Source organism: Ornithorhynchus anatinus, chromosome 1 (assembly GCF_004115215.2).
Source record: "Ornithorhynchus anatinus isolate Pmale09 chromosome 1, mOrnAna1.pri.v4, whole genome shotgun sequence".
Classification (NCBI taxonomy): Eukaryota; Metazoa; Chordata; class Mammalia; order Monotremata; family Ornithorhynchidae; genus Ornithorhynchus; species Ornithorhynchus anatinus.
In genome coordinates this window covers 60796844-60817746 of record NC_041728.1, presented here as the reverse complement: position 1 = coordinate 60817746, position 20903 = coordinate 60796844, and positions in this window count along the sequence as shown.

Below are 20903 nucleotides of genomic sequence, written 5' to 3'. Positions count from 1 at the left end.
CAGAGAAGTTAAGTGACTTGCCCAAGGTCACAGCAGACAAGAGGAGGAGGCGGGATTAGAACCGACGGCCTCCGACTCCCAAGCCCGGCCTCTTTCCATTAAGCCACGCTGCAGATGTGGGGTCTGGTGTTTTCCACCCCTCCAAACCAAGTCTTTTCAGTGGGGAAATATCCCGACTAGGCTATGTTACTACATTCAATCATATTTATTGAAAGCTTACTGTGTGCAGAGCACTGTACTAACCGCTTGGGGAGAAGGAATAATAATAACACTAATGTTGGTATTTGTTAAGTGCTTACTATGTACAGAGCACTGTTCTAAGCCCTGGGATAGATACAGGGTAATCAGGTTGTCCCACGTGAGGCTCACAGTTAATCCCCATTTTATAGATGAGGCAACTGAAGCACAGAGAAGTTAAGTGACTTGCCTACAGTCACACAACTGACAAGTGGCAGAGTCGGGATTCGAACCCATGACCTCTGCCTCCCAAGCCTGGGTTCTTTCCACTGAGCCACGCTGCTTCTCTAAAGGAAAATTCCAGCAGGGCGCACCACAGCCACAAACTCCCCGGAGCCTCGCTGGGGCTCAACCCCAGGTTGGTGTCTTTTACGCTGATAAGAAAGCCTGCGGGCTTGGTTTGGGGAGGGCTCTCCAGCCTCATTCACGCCCGCGTCCGACCTAATTAACTTGTAACTGCCCCAAGGTTTAGGACATTGACACATAGTAAGTGCTTAACAAATACCATAAAAAAAAAGAGTTCACCACGGATCGGAATGTCATGTGATCACCCAGGTGTGCAGCACCTCCTTAATATCACTATTCACCTGTGACGTTCTTCTTAATTCAGGTGCAGGTGGTGGGCAGACTATGAGACTGAGGCCGTGTTCTGTAAATAGTAGCTTTAAACGGAGAGAATGAGGTTGAGAGAGGTATTGAGAGGTATTTAGGTTTTGAACCTCTTATGCATATTTTGCAATCAGCTTCAGTAGTATCATTTTTGGCTCTTCTGTTTGCAAAGGACACAAATTTCATATTCCTATATCTGCCTGCTTTTAGACCAGAGCATTCAACACAATAATCACACCAGCCTGAACCTTGCCTAAGTCATTTTGATTTTTGCTCCTACACATTTTTCCAAACTGGTTCCTGTGGTGATTTCTTTTTGTGTCTTTCCTCCTGTAGTTTTCTGCCCTTAATGTAGTGTTTATCAGCACAGTTCAGGACATTTAAATGGGGGATTTGAGGCAGCCTCATCTGATGATCTCAGCTACATCATGGGTGTGCAGTGGGAAATTTTGATTTTCCTAGGTGATATTGGATGATTGGTGTTTGGGGCTCTCATTTTATTATCCTAAGTGGATGTTTTTTCTCTCGGCTTGGGGCTGGACTACCTAGGGAGAGGTCCTTGATAAGTGCTAGCGGAAAGCTTTGTGGCATTAGAAGATCCATTCCTAGCTGTTAAACTAGATGTCCAAGAGGGCATTCATCACCAGTTTTCTTCAGCTTTCCTGACTCCACTGCCATTCAGGGTCCTGGCCTAGATGGATCAAGGGACTGGCTGATCATTAATGGCTCTGCTCATACTCTTCTTATGTTTCCAGGAAGATGGTTTTCCCAGTTATCGTCCACCATTCCTTAAGATTAGTGCAACATCTGGCCTCCAATCAGAATGCAAGAGAGATACTCCTCTCTATGAAGACAACGGTGATAGAATCCTGTGGCGCCACTGTCTGGAAAGTCCAGCCAACTCCCTGGTGAGTAGTACTTGTGTAGATGGGTATCAAGGGATATAACTCAGAGCTGGGATCCCTCCACTCTGGATTCCTGAGGAGTTGTGGTTTCCTTCAGACCTGTTTCAACACTTGCAGCTGCTGATAACCTCCTGATAACTGAGCTGGGTAGTATTTTAATCTACCCCTGACTCTCCACTCCACCTACACAATTATATTGTGAGTTTCCTGAAAAATAGATGCAGCCTTCCTTACAATCACCCATTGTCAGATTGTTGTCAGTGAAGTTATTTCCTCCCTGCTTCCCGGATCCAATCCCAATCTGTTCCTCTCCCACCATGATGTGATCATTCTCATCGACCAGAAACCCATTTCCCAGGGCTTCTCCTCTCCCCTCCTATCCTTTCTCTTCCTTTAGCCGCCTCCCGGGTCCTGGGACCATGAGACAAGCACCAGCTCTACAGCCAGGGAATGGCTCGAGACTATGAAAAAAGGGAAAGGGCTTCTAGTGGATCATGTCTGAGGCTAAATAGCCATAGTAATCCCAGGCTCAGGGTCCCTCTAATAAAAAGGATGTGAGAATCTGGGCGTTTGGAGTGCTTTCTGGGACACCAAGTTTGGGGTTGGATGACTAGGATGCTGGTTCATGGTGTGGCTTCCTCTTCTTATTGGTTTAGGAGTCCTCATGTTTGTGGTGTCAGTTAGGCCCACAGCGTCAAAGTCACCCCTTGAAGCAGCCCCAACTAAAATGGGTAATAATTCCCAGAAAAATTTGACCTGCATATTGTAGACCTGATGGAATGTTTCACTAATGCCTCTGACTTCAGATTTACCTAGAGAACACAAGGGAAAGGTAGAATGACTTTCATTTTTATCATTAGACCCACTGACTGATTTTTTTGCTGCCCCTCCTGATTTCTAAAAGGCCCATGGTTTATACTTCCTACCTAAGAGGTTCCTAAGTATCTAATAGTTTAAATACTGTGAGAGCATATAAAAAGTATCCAACAAGTGGAGAAATAAACTAATAAAGAAACAGAAGAGCATGAGGTGTCATGGCTGGTAAGGAGTGCAGTTAATGAGAGCATTTCTTCTGGACGAGGTGGATTTTGAAAAGGAGCTTTTGGAGAAAGAGAGGGGTGTGCTTCAGTGAAGCTGAGTTGGACGAGGGGATCCAGGTCAGGGAAAAGGCTTGAATGGTGAGTTAGAAGTGAGAGAATTAAGGGAGAAGCAGACTCTGACACTGGGAAGGGAAAGAGAAGGCAGAATGATGAGCTGCCCAGGAGTGCAGCTGGAAAGGATCCCTGTGATATGCATCTAAGATTGGACTTCTTCACAGAGTTGTCTGAGGCCTCCATCTTCTCTGTGGCAATGAGAATACTCTTTCGCTCCCCCAGGGCCATGACCACATCTCCAGGCAAAAGTGCAACAAAGTAGCCGTGTCTATCAGGATCAGCCTTCTGGCCAGGGTTTGGAGTAAACTGTGAGTCTAGGGTCAGGCAGGTATGAACTGTACAGGAACGAGGACAGCTGGCACACTTGTCTCTGTCATCCCTATGGCATACGTCGGTGTGGGAAGATGAGGGGAACTTTTGGAGGCTTGACATCATTATTTTTGCAGGTGGAAAAGGTTTGGGACTTTTTTAAAGGCCCCAAGCACCCAAGGGGTTATCTTGCCCCTCAGGCATCAGAACTAGCCTTTTAAGGGAGGGGATTTACTTCTATTACAAATGTAGAGAAATTCTCACCTACAGTTGAGTTCCTGATCCTTTTTCCCTTCAACGGATCAATGGAATCAACGTTCCAATTCCTCAATGAATTTGACTTTATTCCTTGAGCAGTTCTGCCAGCAACAACTACAGGCCATACTCAATAACAAATGGCAAAACGATGAAGTTTGGAAACGTAGCCTCCTAGCACTGAAACTATGATCACCTTAACACAATTACCTAGGGTGGCTCATGGGAGGGGAATGAACCACACAGGATACCCAAATAGCTGCTGTATGGAGAGCCAAGATCTGGAAACCAAAAGCAAAGAGAGCATAGGAAACATTTTAAGGGCACAGTTAAACTCTCAAACAATGCTGCATCCAAGCTGAAAACTGAGAGTCAGTTGTTGAAGCTGGACCCGCATGGCTCACTGCCATCAGGAAGGGAACAGCTGTCTTTGAGCAAAAGCTTTGTATGGAGAGAGAAAAGGAAACAATGGAAGAAACAATATCAGGTGCTACACCTATTAATTAATCAATCAGTTAGTGGTATTTATTGAGTACTTTCTATGTGCAATCCACTGTATTAAGTGCTTAGGAGAGTACAATACAACAGAGTTGGTAGACACATTTCTTGCCAATCAGGAGCTTATAGTCTAGAAGGGGAGGCATTCATTAAAATAAATTATGGCTATGGATATAAGTGCTATGGTGCTGAGGATGGGGTGAATATCAAGTGCTTAACGGGGACAAATCCAAGAGCATAGTCCACGCAGAAGGGAGGGGGAGTAGAGGAAATGACGACTTAATTAGGGAAGGCCTCTTGGAGGAGATGATATCATTTTAGTAGGACTTTGAAGGCGGGGAGAGAGGTGGTCTGTCAGGTATGAAGGGGGAGGGAGTCCCAGGCCAGAAATAGGATATGGGTGAGAGGTTGGCAGTGAGATAGATGAGACTGAGGTACAGTGAATAAGTTGGTGTTAGAGAAGCAGAGCATGAGGATTGGGTTGCAGTAGGAAATCACTGGCATAATGTATGAGGGAGTGAACTGATTGTCTTTAAGTCGATAAGGAGTTTGTTTGAAGAGGTGGTTGCTCACCCACTAGAGGCAAACAATGGAGGTTCTTGAGGAGTGGGGAAACATGGACTGAATGTTATTTGTTTTTTACAGAAATGATCTGGGCAGCATAGTAAAGTAACAACTGGAGTGGGGAGAGGCAGAAGGTAGGGAGGTCAGTGAGGAGGCTGATGCAATAGACAAGGTAGCTTATGATAAGCTTGATCAACGTAGTAGAGTTTGTGAACATAGGACTAACAGGATTTGGTGACAGACTGAGTATATAGGTTGAATGAGAGGGATGAGTCAAGGATAATGCAAAGGTTATGGGCTAGGGAGGATAGTGGTTTTATTTTCTACACTGATAGGAAAGATGGGGAGGATGGGTTTTGGTGGGGTGTGTGAATTCCAAGGTGTTGGCTGGACAACCAAGTAGAGAAGCAGGAGGAAATACAAGACTGCAGAGGTGAGATCAGGGCTGGAGAGGGAGATTAAGTACAAAACCACAACAAGGGACAGCCATTTTGTGTGCCCAATAAGGTCAGGACTGAGGATCCCACACATCTTTTTCAGAAACACATGCACGTACTCATTGATGAACTTTGCCCTCAGTGATGTCTTCTTCGAATACAAAGGGCAACTGTGTGAAAAAAAAAATTGTGTGTGTGGGTGCTTACTGTGAACCCCATGTGGGACAGGGATTGTGTCCAACATGATTTGATTGTATCCAACCCAGCACTTAGTACACTGCCTGGCACATAGTAAGTGCTTAACAAATGCCACATTATTATTATTATTGCTTGCCTCCTGGCTGATGCTAGCTGGAATCCACTATACTCATTATTTCCGCTATCCCTAATCTATTTTAATGTCTAATTCCCCCTGTAGACTGCAAGCTCTTTGAGAGCAGGGATTGTGACTACAAAATCTTTTGTATTGTATTCTCTTAAGTACTCAGTAGGAGTGCTCTGCACACAGTAAGAACTCAGTAATTACCATTGATAGATTGACTGGAATCTCTGGCCACATGCCATAAATGCAACACTTTGCTACTTGGATTCATAGTAGTGTTGACCCACACGGCAAATAGATTCAGAGAGGAAACTGATGGGATATTGGAGGTTGGGGTACCCTCATTACCGAACCCCAGGTGCAAGACTTCCTTGAGCTCCCCAGAGGTTCTGTTTATTTGTGTTTGCGGCTGTCTGAACCCTGACCTGGTTGGATAATAATAATAATGATAATTATGGTATTTGTTAAGCACTTACTATGTGACAGGCACTGTATTAAGCCCTGGGGTAGATACAAGCAAATGGGGTTGGACACAGTCCCTGTCCCACTTGGGGTCCCGTTTTACAGATGAGGAAACTGAGACCTAGAGAAGTGAAGTGACTTACCCACAATTACATAGCAGACAAGAGGCAGAGCTGGGATTAGAACTCCTGACCTTCTGACTCCCAAGTCTGTGGTCTATCTACTGCGCCATGCTACTTCTCTAATGGATTCATCTGAAGACATTGCAATAAAGTAGGCTTGCTTGTATGTCTACTTCGATCTATTCACCAAGTCTGGAAATGCTCACGTAGGAAGGAAGTCACTTAGGGAGCATTTTAACTCAACGCCCCCATGTCTGCTCACTCAGTGTTTTGCACACCCTACCGCGCCCCCCATTCCAATCTTATTTTTAACATAGCAGAGCTTTTATTTAATCTCCAAGCATCTGGGGGTGTGGAGAGAGAAAGAGTAAATAGTGATGTGGGGGCTTCATTGAAGAAAGTGTCTTTAGCGGGCCTTGTGAAGTCGACGTCAGAGGGAGCCTGGTTCCTTTTGGTCCCAGTTAATGAGCCATTCATTACTGGCACAGAGAGTTTATTTTCATATCTCCGAGTTGCTGAGGAGGAAGGAAGCCTGCAGCGGCATGAACAGATGTACCGTGGGAGTGGGAGGATGCGGATGGAACAGATGCCGAGATTTACTGCCGGGCCTTGGTGTTTCTGGGCAATCCCCTTTAACGAACTGCGTAAATGCTAGCGTGCTTCTGCAACTGGAGAGGTGACCCTCTGCAAGGGCCCCAGGTCAGTCAGTAGTATTTATTATGTGCTTACTGTGTGAAGAGCACTGTACTAAGTGCTTGGGAGAATGTGATACAACAATAAACAGACACATTCCCTGCACACAATGAGCTTACAGTATAGAGTTTTACAGTCTTCCCCCATGGTCCTGTGGGGTAGATGGAGGTAATTGAGGTCACAGCGATGCCACCAGAATATAAGCGAGCTGGGCCTTGGAGTCAGAAGGTCATGGGTTCTAATTCAGTCTCTTCCACTTGTCTGCTGTGTGACTTTGGGCAAGTCACTTCACTTCTCTGTGCCTCAGTTCCCTCATCTGTAAAATGGGGATTAAGATTGTGAGCCCCATTTGAGATACGGACTGTGTCCAAACTGATTAGCTTGTACCTATTCCAGTGCTCCTGGCACATAGTGAGTGCTAAATAAATGAAAAGCAGCATGATTTAGTGGATGGAGCATGGTCCTTGGAGTCAAAAGGTCATTGATTCTAATCCTGGCTCCACTGCGTGTCTGCTGTGTGACCTTGGGCAAGTCATTTCACTTCTCTGTGCCTCAGTTCCCTCATCTGTAAAATGGGGATTGAGACTGTAAAACCCCATCTGTGACAGGGACTGTGCCCACCCTGATTAACTTGTATCTACTCCTGTGCTCAGTACATTGCCTGGCACATAGTAAGTGCTTAACAAATACCGCAATTGTTATGATTAACCCGATTTGCATGCATCACCCCCTCCCCAGGGCTCTCTACAGTGCCTGACATGTTATGCTTAACAAATACTATCACACCTTCCTGGAAGAGGCCAGAAACTCAGTTCTGGAGGGCACTGAGCCATGGCGTAGCCTCTCTGCTGTGACCTGAGCTATTACCAGACTGAATTGGGCTGGGCAAGGTCGAGATTTCTGACTCCAAGAAGTCTTTCCGATTAACCCTCTTTCCCCAACTCCCTCTCCCTTCTGCATCATCTATGCATTTGGATCTATCCTTTACGCCTTCAATTTTTAACTGACCCTTTCATGCTGCTCATTTGATCTTACCCCACCCTCAGACCCACAGCACATTTATATATATATATATATATATAGGTACTTGCATATAGCCATAATATCCATAACTTATTTATATTAATGTTTGTCTCCCCTTCTAGACTTTAAGCTCATTGTGAGCAGGAAGCATGCATAGCAGCATGGCTCAGTGGAAAGAGCACGGGCTTGAGAGTCAGAGGTAATGGGTTCTAATCCCGGCTCTGCCACTTGTCAGCTGTGTGACCTTGGGCAAGTCACTTCACTTCTCTGGGCCTCAGTTACCTCATCTGTAAAATGGGGATGAAGACTGTGAGCCCCACGTGGGACAACCTGATCACCTTGTATCCCCCCCCAGTGCTTAGAACAGTGCTTTGCACATAGTAAGCACTTAACAAATACCAACATTATTAATACAGTTCTCTGTGCTCTATAAGCACTCAAACAATCAGTTGTACTTAGTGAGTGCTTGGGAGAGAAAACAGAACAGTCTAAAAGACACATTCCCTAACCACACCAAGCTTACAGTTCTGGGCTAGCCAGGGAGGGATATCAATGAATGCCATTAATTGATTGATTGATTGATTGATTGGCCCAGAAGGAACTCCCCATGAAGGTGAAAATCAATTGCACCCAGGTTAGGTGCTCGGTAGGCAAGGTTGGCCAAGGAGATGATTTGGTGTTGAAATCTCCACTCTGACAAAAGTAATTCCATCAGGTCTTCTTCTGTCCATTTCTCATTCCATTTGTAAGTAGCAAATCAAAGTTTCATCAGTGGGAGATGTTCCCAAGGAATAATTAGTTCCTCTTGACTCTGTTTTCCTAGGAAGAAAGCACAAGACATTCATATTTTTATCTATGACTCAAAAGTGATATTTCAAGATAAAGCATTCATGGAACATTATTTAAATTTTGAAGACTGTCTTGTCAGTTTATCCAGGATCTGTAGGGGTGAATTCTCAACAGCCAAGCATAGTTAGAGCTAAATAAGCAGCGTGAAGGGGACGATTAAAGATGGGTTCTGGTTATGAAGCAGCATGGCTTAGTGGCAAAAGCATAGTCTTGGGAGCCAGAGGATGTGGGTTCTAATTCCAGGTCTGCCATTTGTCTGCTATGTGACCTAGGGCAAGTCACTTTACTTCTCTATGCCTCAGTTACCCCATCGGTAAAATGGGGATTAAGACTGTGAGCCCCATGTGGGACAGAGATTATGTCCAACCTGATTTATTTGTATGCATCCTAGAGCTTAGTACAGTGCCTGGCACATAGTAAGCACTTAACAAATATCACTGTTATTATTCACCCAATAAGAACCATTGATTGAATCAGAAAGGTGCTGAGGGAGAAACTCCGAGGGTGGGAGCAGCCTTCTCCAGATGACAGGGTGAGCTCAAGCTGTTCTTGGTGCTGCCTACCTGCAGCAAGCAGGGGTGATACTGGTGGCAGGGGAGGAGGGGCAAGCAGGAAGGAAACTGCTACCCCAGGGCAATAATAACCCCCATGTCCAGTGGTGGGAACCCTGACCAACAGTAATGACCAGAATTGGGCTCTTCACCTGGAAGGTAACGAGTTCAAAGGCTGCAGATTCCCTCTTCTGACAGATAAGAGCTGAATTAAAAGATACTTCCACCAAGTTTTCTCTTTGTAATTCCTTCAAGCTTAAAGCAGCTTCTTGGTTTTTTGTTGTGATGACGCTTCCTCTTGAAATTTCGACTTCTTAGTCTCTTAAGCTGCTGGTATTGTTATCTTAAGCAGTGCTGGAAATAAGAGAAGTCTAAGCCTCTGATTCTCATGAATCTTCTGGTTTGAATATGCTCTGGTAAACACCAGCTATATGCTCCCACTCTTTTTAACCATTTTATACTTGCTTATTTTTGTCTATTTGCTGTTTTTCTCCAGTGGTATTGTTAAGTACTTTGAGTCAAGCACTGTTTTAAACACTGATGTAGATACAAGTTAATCAGGTTGAATACAGTCCCTGTCCCACTTGGGGCTCACAGTCTAAGAAAGAGGAGAATACGTTTTGAATCCCCATCTTACAGTTGAAGAAACGGAGGCCCAGAGAAGTTATGTGACTTGCCCAAGATCACACAGCAGACAATTGACAGAGCTGGGATTAGAACCCAGGTCCTCTGACTCCCAGGCCCATGCTCTTTCCACTAGGCCATGCTGCTTCACCTTCCCCATGGAGATTGTGAGCTCCTCAAGGGCAGGGGTCTACTTCTTCCATCTACCACCCTCCTAAAACCTCCCGGTTTGGGGCAGCACCACACAGTAGACACTCAGGATTGGCAATTGTTGCTAAAATACTATGTAATTTTTTTAAATGGTATAATTACTCTGTGCCAGGCATTATACTAAGCACTGGAGTGGATATAAGCAAATTGGGTTAGAGGTAATCCCTCTCCCGCATAGGGCTCACAATCCTAATCCCATTCATTCATTCAATAGTATTTATTGAGCGCTTACTATGTGCAGAGCACTGTACTAAGCGCTTGGGATGAACAAGTCGGCAACAGATAGAGACAGTCCCTGCCGTTTGACGGGCTTACAGTCTAATCGGGGGAGATGGACAGACAAGAACAATGGCAATAAACAGCGTCAAGGGGAAGAACATCTCGTAAAAAAAAAATGGCAACTAAATAGAATCAAGGCGATGTACAATTCATTAACAAAATAAATAGGGTAACGAAAATATATACAGTTGAGCGGACGAGTACAGTGCTGTGGGGATGGGAAGGGAGAGGTGGAGGAGCAGAGGGAAAAGGGGAAAATGAGGCTTTAGCTGCGGAGAGGTAAAGGGGGGATGGCAGAGGGAGTAGAGGGGGAAGAGGAGCTCAGTCTGGGAACGCCTCTTGGAGGAGGTGAGTTTTAAGTAGGGTTTTGAAGAGGGAAAGAGAATCAGTTTGGCGGAGGTGAGGAGGGAGGGCGTTCCACGACCGCGGAAGGACGTGACCCAGGGGTCGACGGCGGGATAGGCGAGACCGAGGGACGGTGAGGAGGTGGGCGGCAGAGGAGCGGAGCATGCGGGGTGGGCGATAGAAAGAGAGAAGGGAGGAGAGGTAGGAAGGGGCAAGGTGATGGAGAGCCTTGAAGCCTAGAGTGAGAGTAATCCCCATTTTACAGATGTGGTAACTGTGAGGCCCAGAGAAACTAAGTGACTTGCCCAAGGCCACACAACAGACAAGTGGAGGAGCTGGAATTAAACCCACCTTCTGACTCCCAGGTCCATGCTCTATCCACTATGCCATGCTGCCTCTCTGAGAAACAGTATGGCCTAGTGGAGAGAGCACAGGCCTGGGAGTCAGTGGACCTGGGCTATAATCCTGGCTCTGCCACTTGTCTCCTGCGTGGACAAGTCACTTAACTTCTCTACGCTTCAGTTAACTCATCTGAATGATGAAGTCAGAGACTGTGAGCTCTTTGTGGGAGAAGGACTGTGTCCAACCTGATTGTCTTGTATCTACCCCAGTGCTTAGTACAGTGCCTGGCATGTAGTAAGCATTTCACAAATACTATTTACAAAGCAACAACAAAAGTGTTGATGAGACACAGCCTCTTTCTTATCCAAGAATCATGGGATAGCTTTTATTCGGTACCAGCATAAATATGAATGAATCTAACTTGAAGTGACTTTTACCTGTTCATTAGTATTTATGTTAGTAAACTGGGATTTACATTGATATTTACATGCATTTAATATCTATGTACACATAGTTATGGTATTAAGCATTTTATTAGGTGATTATGTACTGTTTTCTAAGTCCTGGGGTAGGTAGAAAAGAATCAACTTGGTGATAATCCCTTTCACACATGAGGCTCAAGATCTAAGAGGGAGTGAGAGCAGCTTCTTAACCCCATTTTACAGATGAGGAAATCAAGGCTCATGGAAGTGTGACTTGCCCATTGTCAGCCAACAGGCTAGTGGCAGAAATGGAATTAAGAAGCTGATCTCCGTTGAAATATCTCCTTAATTAATGGTGTGTGTGTGTGTGTGTGTGTGTGTCCGTGTCCATGGCCAGCTAGCCAGAGAGACCAATGTGGGTCCCACCTTCCCTTCCACACTATGCCTACACAAAAACTGGTCTTTATTGTGCTGGTACTTTGATACTGAAGTGCTACTTATATTGAAATAATCTTTTCGAACCCCTGAGAATGAGAAAACAGGTGTCAGCCTTTGGATAGTACCTTTCCTTTTTCTTAAAGCTATTCCTGATTATTGTGCTTTGTATCAGAGAAAATCACCCTCTCCTGTTATGCTTTTAAATTCTACCAGGCATCATTTGCAGTATTTCATGTGTTGGAAAGTGAATTTTTGTCATTTTCTGCTTTTATGATGAGTGGTGAATAAAAAGATTAATTGGGGTACTGATTTGGTTTTATAAATCCTGCTTTTTGTGTCAAAATTGCTCTAGGGTGTAGTTACTCAGTACAGGCAGTCAGTCCCCTGGGCCCAGGACTGTTTTCATTATGCATTTTGGCTAGAATGCAGAAGCAGAATTGTGGAACATGGCAATGAGTTGTTGGAAGAAACAGTGATGCATGGGCTAGTAATAATAATAATTGTGCTATTTTTTAGGTGCTTACTATGTGCCAAGCACTGTTCTAAGCACTGAGGTAGATACAAGGTAATCAGGTTGGACATAATCCCTATTCAGGTTGGACATAGTCCCTGTCCCACATGGGGCTCACAGTCTTTAACCCCACTGTACAGATGAGGTAACGGAGGCCCAGAAAAGTGAAGTGACTTGCCCAACGTCACAAAGCAGACAAGTTGTGGACCCGGGATTAGAACCCACATCCTCTGACTCTCAGGTCCGTGCTCTTTCCATTAGGCATGCTGCTTCTTCATTCATTCATTCAATCATATTTATTGAGTGCAGAGCCCTCTACTAAGTGCTTGGAAAGTACAATTCAGCAACAGATAGAGACAATCCCTACAATCCCCTGTGAACAACGGGCTCACAGTCTAGCTTCTAACTTTTAGCTTTCTATCACTCTTCCCCATAGATTTTTTCCTCATTGTAGAAAGTAAGAAAAAAAGCCCCAGTTCAAAAGCTATTAGCTTTCTAGCATATTAACCCATTTAAGGCCAGATCACCATTTTTATCGCAGTTATAAAAAAAATTGATGAATACTTTTCTAATTCATAAACAGATCATTTTAGAAGTTACAGTTTTTTTGTAACTGCTTGTAACAGTGTGCTGTCAGAAGCAGTGAGGTCTAGTGGAAAGAGCACGGGCCTGGATGTAAGAGGACCTGGGTTCTAATTTTGGGCTCTGCCATTTATATGTTGGGTCACCTTGGGCAACCTTCTTACATTCTCTATGCCTCAATTTCCTCATCTACAAAATGGAGATTCAATACTGTTCTCCCCACTACTTAGACTGTGAGCCCCATGTTGGACCTGATTATTTTGTATCTACCCCCATGCCTAGTACAGTGCTTGGCACATAGTAAGCATTTAACAAATGCCACTATTATTATTATTACTGTGTGGTATGGTGTCAGGCACAGTTTCAATTCTAAAAGGTACATTTTTCTGAACAGGGGAGATGTTGGGAAGCACAACCACTGCATTACATGATGGCCTGAATAAAAACACTCAGTAAATAAATGTAACAGAAGCATCTGATCCCTCTATGATTGAGATCTTATTGGCCCTAGTCAAATATACTTCCACAATAAGCACTCAGTAAATACCATTGATGTTGATGATGATGATGCGGGAAGGTTCAGAGAGACAACGTCTTTCTACTCATGGAATAGAGATAGAGAGGTGTGTTGGGTTCTTGAGAAAGATCCGACGGAGAAGTAGCATGGCTTAGTGGAAATAGCATGGGTTTGGGAGTCAGAGGTCATGGGTTCTAATCCCAGCTCTGCCAATTGTCAGGTATGTGACTTTGGGCAAATCACTTCACTTTTCTGGGCCTTAGTTACCTCATCAGTAAAATAAGGATTGAGACTGTGAGCCCCACGTGGGACAGGGACTGTCCAACCTGATTTGCTTATACCCACACCAGTGCTTAGTACAGTGCCTGGAACATAGTAAGCATAATAAATGCCATAATTACTATTATCATTTCATAGGGCTCACCATCCAAATAAGAGGGAAATACCTGTATTAAACAGGTATTTAATCCCCATTTTACAGATGAGGAAATTAAGGCACAAAGAAGTTACATGACTTCAATCATATTTATTAAGCACTTACTTTGTGCAGAGCACTGTAATAAGTGCTTGGGAAAGTACAATACAGCAATAAATCATGACACTCCATGCCCACAATGAACTCAGAGTCTAGAGGGCGGAGACAAACATTTATAAGAATAAATACAGTTACAGATATATACATAAGTGCTGAGGAGAGGGAAGAGTGGGGAAAGAGTAAAGGGAGCAAGTCAGGGTGACAGAGAAAGGAGTGGGAGGTGAGGAAAAGCGGGACTTAATCTGGGAAGACATCTTGGAGAAGATATGCCTTCAGTAAGGCTTTGAAGGAGGAGAGAGTAATTGTCAGATTTGAGGAGGGAGGGCATTCCAGGCAAGAGGCAGGACGTGGGCCAGTGGTGAGATTGAGGCACATAGAGAAGGTTAGCACTAGAAGAGCTAAATATGTGGGCTGGGTTGTAGAAGGAGAGAAGTGTCTTGCAGCAGCAAGTAGAACCTATGTTCTCAATCATTCCAGAATATTTATTGAGCACTGCACTGAACACTTAGTGGAGTACAATCTAACAGTTGGTATACATGTTCTGTACCATGAAGAGCTTACACTCGAAAGTTACTGGCCTCAAATTGAAAATCCCATGAGCCTTTGGGAATCCTTGTCACTGCTCCTTGGCTAAAGATGCCTTTGGTGGCTCTCGGTCACAAACCAGAATTTTAGATGCTCCCACTGTCTGGTGGTGCTTTTTATAAACTAGCAGGCCGCTTTGCAGGAAGAACTGCTAGTGCACTGGCTTTTCCTGCCAAACACTGATAAGATGAAGGATAGAATCTGGCCACTTTCCCAGTCAGCCCCTAATACACTGGCTGGTGGAGGCTGACACCCTGAGAAAGTTTCCTTCACTTCCCGAAGGACCCACTCCCCATGGTGGACTCCCTCCTTTAGGGGCTGTCAGTAATCAGGAGGCCAAGTCATCAACAGGGTGGGTAGTTCTGCAACTCTGACAGCCTCAAGAGATGCTTGGGGACTGGGGGATAATAATAATAATTATGGTACTTGTAAAGCAATTACTATGTGCCAAGCACAGTTCTAAGAGCTGAGTGTGATACAAGTTAATCAGGTTGGACACAGCCCTGGCTTACATGGTACTCACGAACTTAATCCCCATTTTACAGATAAGGTAACTGAGGCCCAGAGAGGTGAAATTACTTGCTCAAGGTCATGCAGCAGACATGGGGTGGAGCCGGGATTAGATCCCAGGTCCTTCTGACTCCCAGGCCCATGCTCTAAACTCACTAAGCCATGCTGCTTCTCTGGACAACCCTCCCCAACCCTCAGGATGAACCATTCTTCTGCAGCCCTAGGTTGGACAGCCACCAACAGTCCCAGTGACTTCTCAAGGAATCCAGTGGTCAGCTCCCGTTCCCTTCCTGTCAACTCCTGGAGGAGTCTGAAAAAGATACCTAGGGAGAGTAGGCGGTGGATGCCTCTGGTCACCACTACCACTCCCTACCCACCACAGTGATTTCCTCCAGCCCTAAGCCTACACTCTATCCCAGCAGATTTTAAAGCTACCAAAGGACAACTCTGCCACAAGGCAGCAGACGGGGTCTGGGGGAGCAGGGGTCTCTTCTCTACAGCTCTGAGCAACATGTGATCATGCCCTGTGGAACTGCAAGGGGAAGACCCACCTATGATAGTTTGGGGGTGGGATGGAACCCTCTTTAAATGGGTGGCAGCATAGTCCAGTGGAAAGAGCACTGGTCTGTGAGAAAGAAAACCTAGATTCTGATCCCATTTCTGCCAAGGGCTTGCCATGTGATTAGGGGCCTCAGTTTCCTTAACTGTAAAATGGGGATAGCACTGCCTCTCCCCTCCCCAGCATGTGCATCCACATCCACAAATACCATCATTATTATTATTATTATCCTTATATTCCGCCATTTCCCTTAACCCATCTTTTAATGCCTGCCTCTCCACATAGACTGTAAGTTCTCTCAGATCCAGATCGTGTCTACCAATTTTATTGTGTTGTGCTTTCCCAGATGCTAAGTTTAGCGTTCGGCACACAGTCGAAGTTCTCAATAAATGCCACTAATTTGCAGGAATGTTCCGGGAATAAAATGAGGTAACTGATATGAATGCATTTAGTCCAGTCCAAGGAGGATTCCATTTCAGTGGATTGTTATTTAGATCATCATAATTTAGAAGATGTGGCCTAGTGAGAAGAGCATGAGCCTGGGAGTCAGAAGACCTGGGTTCTAATCCATGCTCAGTCATAGAGAAGCAGCGTGGCTCTGTGGAAAGAGCCCGGGCTTGGGAGTCAGATGTCAAGGGTTCTAATCCTGGCTCTGCCGCTTGCTGGCTGTGTGATTTGGGGCATGTCACTTAACTTCTCTGTGCCTCAGTTACCTCATCTGTAAAATGGGGATTAAAACTGTGAGCCCCACGTGGGACAACCCGATCACCTTGTAACCCCCCAGTGCTTTGAACAGTGCTTTGCACATAGTAAGCGCTTAACAAATACCACCATTATTACTATTATTATTATTATTTACCTGCTCTGTGACCTTGGGAAGGTTGCTTAACTTCTCTGTATCTCAGTTCCCTCATCTGCAAAATGGGGATTCAATCCCTGTTATCCCTCTTACTTAAACAGTGAGCCTTATAGGGGACCTGATGATTTTATATGTACCCCAGTGTTTAGTACAGTACTTCACTCATAGTAAACACTTAAAAAACACCACAATCATTATTATCATCCAGTATCAGAAAACGATGGAACTGGAGGAAGCTTGAGATGATTGCAGGGGCAAAGGGCAAGAGTAAAAGTTCCCAGCATACCATCTGTCCTTTCTCCTGCCTTGGCTGGTGGGGTGGATAATATTCCAGATTCCTGACTGACTGGGATGACTTTACTCCCAAAGTTCATCTTCAGTAGGGGTCAGCTCACTTTTCATGCTAGTACAGTTGAACTTTTCTCAGTTCAACCTATGGTTAAAAACACTTTAACCAAGGTTCTGGAAGTAGTCCTGTTCTTTACACCTGCTCTCCTAGCTTTCACCTAATGTGGCAAAGTGGAATTAGTAGATGAGGGAGAGAGAATAGAAAAATGAGTGGGTCTTGATCCTTGAATGGCCTTTTCTTTGGGTCGCTGCTGGGAAGGGAAACCTTGAACATTTAGTAGCAGACCGGTAATCAGGGCTGATTCGTTTTTCTTGAAATGCTACTAATTAATTAGCAAGTTTGAACACTTTGTGGAATAACTTGACACTCCATTGTTCCTCTGAAAGAGGCAGCTACATACATAGCCATGTTCTGCTACACCGCTACTCCATGGGAGAAGTACTGGAAAAATGAGCAGCACAGGAGGGTAGCGGAAGAGCGGAGTGTCTCCAAAATGACTTTTGTTATGGGTACAGATGGATGGAGTCTGCCGGTGGAAATGGCGGATGAGCCTCGCTTCTTAGATTTTAAGATGAGGAATCTGACTGAAGGACTTCCCCAGTGCCACTCATCCTCTCTCGCCGCTGCCGGTTATGTTCCCACTGGGATGTGGAGTGTAAAGAGTGAATACTTGGGAAGGGGCACGGCATATTGCAAAGGAGTAGCTCATGGTCTTCAAGGGTTAAAGGTGGGACAACTGTGCTGCATCTGACCTAGCTACTGCCCCCGGGGTGGATAGGGAGGGAGTCACATCCAACATCTGATGTTTACCACCAGTATGTTTTGCTGTTTAATTGGCAGTGTCTGTATTGGATACTTCTTGAAGATATCCCTCTCACACAGCCCCTTAACCTGGGTGAGCCAGAATTGCTCTCTGAAGTTGAAGACATTGGTTCTAATTCTGGCCCTGTCATCGATCTGCTGTGCAACCTCAGGCAAATCACTTAACTTCTCTGTGCCTCAGTTTCCTTCCCCGTAAAATGGAAATGAAATACTGATTCTCCCTCCTACTTAGATTATGAGTCCTATGAGAGAGAGGGATTGTCTGCCCTGATATCTTGTAACTGCTCCAGTGCTTAGTTCAGTGTTTAGCACAGAGAAAGTGTTTCACAAGTACCATTATTATTATTATTTTATCAACAGCAGCAGTGACCCACCCATCTTCAGTCTCCTTGCAGAATATTACCTCCTCTGAATGTGTTAAGAACACAATTCAGAGTGAATTTGACACATGCTGTAATTATACTTCTCTTAATGCCATTAAGCATATGCAGGAGGGTAGCCTAATTATACCTTCATCACTCTTTCAGTTAGAGCAGAGAACAGAAAGCCTTTTGTACTGCTTTTAAATATATATGTACATATGCGCACACACACACAAACCAAGCAATGATTCCCATGGTGAAACAACTTGACCCAGATGTTTCCTTTATTGTAGTGTAAATACCCAACTGTTCATTATATGTAAACCCTATATGGGAAATTTGGTTAACTGGAAATAGGATAGTGGCCTTTGAAAGGGACAGAATTTAAAGTTTGAGAGCAGGGTGCATCCTGCTTGAGGCTCGCTAGCCCTGTCTCCTCTCTACCCTGCAGCGCTTACATTGTCTGAGACCAATGGTCACCTCCCCATCTTTGAAGCACACCAGTGGTGGAGTGTTCACCATTTTCAGATATTCTGTTCCAGCATTTGGTCACCTTTAAGGGTCAAAAAGTTCTTTCACATGTCCAATTCAACTTCATTCTGCAAGACTAATAATAATAATTATTATTATTATGATACTTGCTGAGTGCTTACTATGAGCCAAGCACAATTCTAAGAGCTGGGGAAAATACAAGTTAATCAAGTTGAACACAGTCCCTGTCCCACATGAGGTGCACACTCATCCCCATTATACAGATGAGGTACTGAAGCACAGAGAAGTGACTTGCCCAAGGTCACACAACAGGCGTGTGGCAGAGCTGAGATTAGAACGCAGGTCCTTCTGACATCCAGGCCTGTGCTCTATCCACTAGTCCATGCCATGTCCTCCTTTAGGGCAAGAAAAAGTATTCATTTGCCCTACCCAGGAGTAGTTCTCTGAAGGGTTAGATTTCTTACTATCAGGGTATTTCCTTCTGGGGATAATAGCTTTTCAAGAGGTTTTGATGCCAATTGTTCAGGGACTGAGACCAGCAATGCCAATCAGCTAAGAGGATGTGGTTGTGGATGATGCCTGAGGTGGCCAGACCTCAGTAAAGATGGATGTGTGTGTGTCTTGGAGGAAGTAATAGATTGGATGGTTTAGAAAGCAAAGCATTCCCCAAACTAGTCTCATTCTGTCCCAACTTCCTTAACACCCTGTGGGGTACATCCCCTGAAGGGGATTCAAGGGAGATGCTGCATCCCAGGTATTTGGAAGGAAGATTACAGTTGGGCTTCTGATTAAGCCTTGAAAACTCCTTTGGTGAAAAATTACCCTCCAGTTCTTGGAAGAGGCAGGACATGGGAACCTATACAGTTTGGGTTTTTTGAAAATACGATGACAGTTTCCACACAGTGGTGATTGCTGAGTGCTTTGGGTAGATTACTGTATTGTTAAGTGCTTGGGAGAGAACAAGGGACAGTAACTCATAGTTTCTGTCCTCAAGGAACTTACAGTTCAGGAGGCTGTCAGTGTCCTGCATTGACTCATTAATTGCTTTATGATTGACTGGGGTTTGGGAGGGTGTTCCTTATGAGGATCTGATGCACTGTATGTTTGAACTCTATCCCACTTTGCTACTTTTCATTTTCTTAGTATCCTGTGTACTGGCTTTAAATGGGAATTCCCTCTCACTCATTTCTGTTTTTTGCTGAAAGTATGAAGAGAAGGAAAAAATAAACCAGCAGGCAAAATGCATGCATTTTTTTACCCACATCCCCCTTTAACTCTTGAACTCAGGGATTCATTTCTGGCCTCAGGTATCCTGGGGGAGGGTAAGGCCTGCCAACCTGAAAAACCCTCTGGGTCTTCACTCATAACAATAATAATAATTATTATTATAGTATTAAGTGCTTACTATGTGCAGGCACTCTACTAAGCACTGGAGTGAATACAAGCAAATCATGTTGGACACAGTCCCTGTCCCACATGGGGCTCACAGTCTTAATTATCATTTTACAGGTGAGGTAACTGAGGCCCAGAAAACTAAAGTGACTTGCCCATGATCACACAGCAGACAAGTGGCAGAGCTGGGATAAGAACCCACAGCCTTCTAACTCCCAGGTCCATGTTCTATCCCCTATGCCATGCTGTATTTCCTAGTGAATGGGTCTTGGGTTACTGAGGTTACAGTGGACCCCATTACTGTTGAGAGGAACAAGAGGAGACTACTGTTGCTTTTTGTATTCATAGTGTTTTCATGCTTCATCCTCCATTGTGGCACCTTTGCCTGGCTTTTAAAAACATGCCTTCCAGTTTTCAAATTGCTGACCAAAGGAGCATGCTACAGACAAAGTCACAGCTTCAGGTCCATGGAGATGCTAGGCAAGGAACAGGAAATCTTGTAGAAGAGACCCATCATACACTCGGACCTTCTGATCCTCAGCAGCTAAGTGCTGGAGGATGAGCAACCATAATTATTATTTTAAGTTATTTTCTTGGACCAAGTTGGTAAGGCATGTTCTGTCAATATTATGCTCGTAAATACACTCTAATCATCATCAGTGCCACCTTCAAACCAAAGGACAACTCTGTTACTCTTTAAAAGATACATACCCTGTTGTTGGTCCAGTGGAAAGAGTTCTAGAAAGTAGGTCTAGTCTCAGCTTGGCTGTTGGGGCTGTGCCATGAGTAGCAAAGGTTTCTGGCCAAAGGATCACCTTGAGGATTCTGGGAACTGGACAAGTCCCCTGGAAATCCTGGGAAATAGCTGGCTGAAATGGGAGGCAGAGGATGTGCTGGCTATAAAGGCAGCTGCCTTCTGGGTCAAGGCACTATGGCTCAGCCACAGAATATCTTTGTGGCTACTTTGGCCAGCCATAAATGAGTCCTGCTTGAGCTTCTCTCTGGCTGTGAGTTTCTAAGAAGCTTCTGAGCTTCTCTAAAGTTGTTTTTTTTTTTTACCAACATCACTTAAGAACCACACTCAACACCAGATGGCAGGTATGGGTCACCCACGATGAGATTCCGGAATGCAGTCAGCTCACCAGCATGGAGGTGATGTCACCTGCAATGCAGCCTTA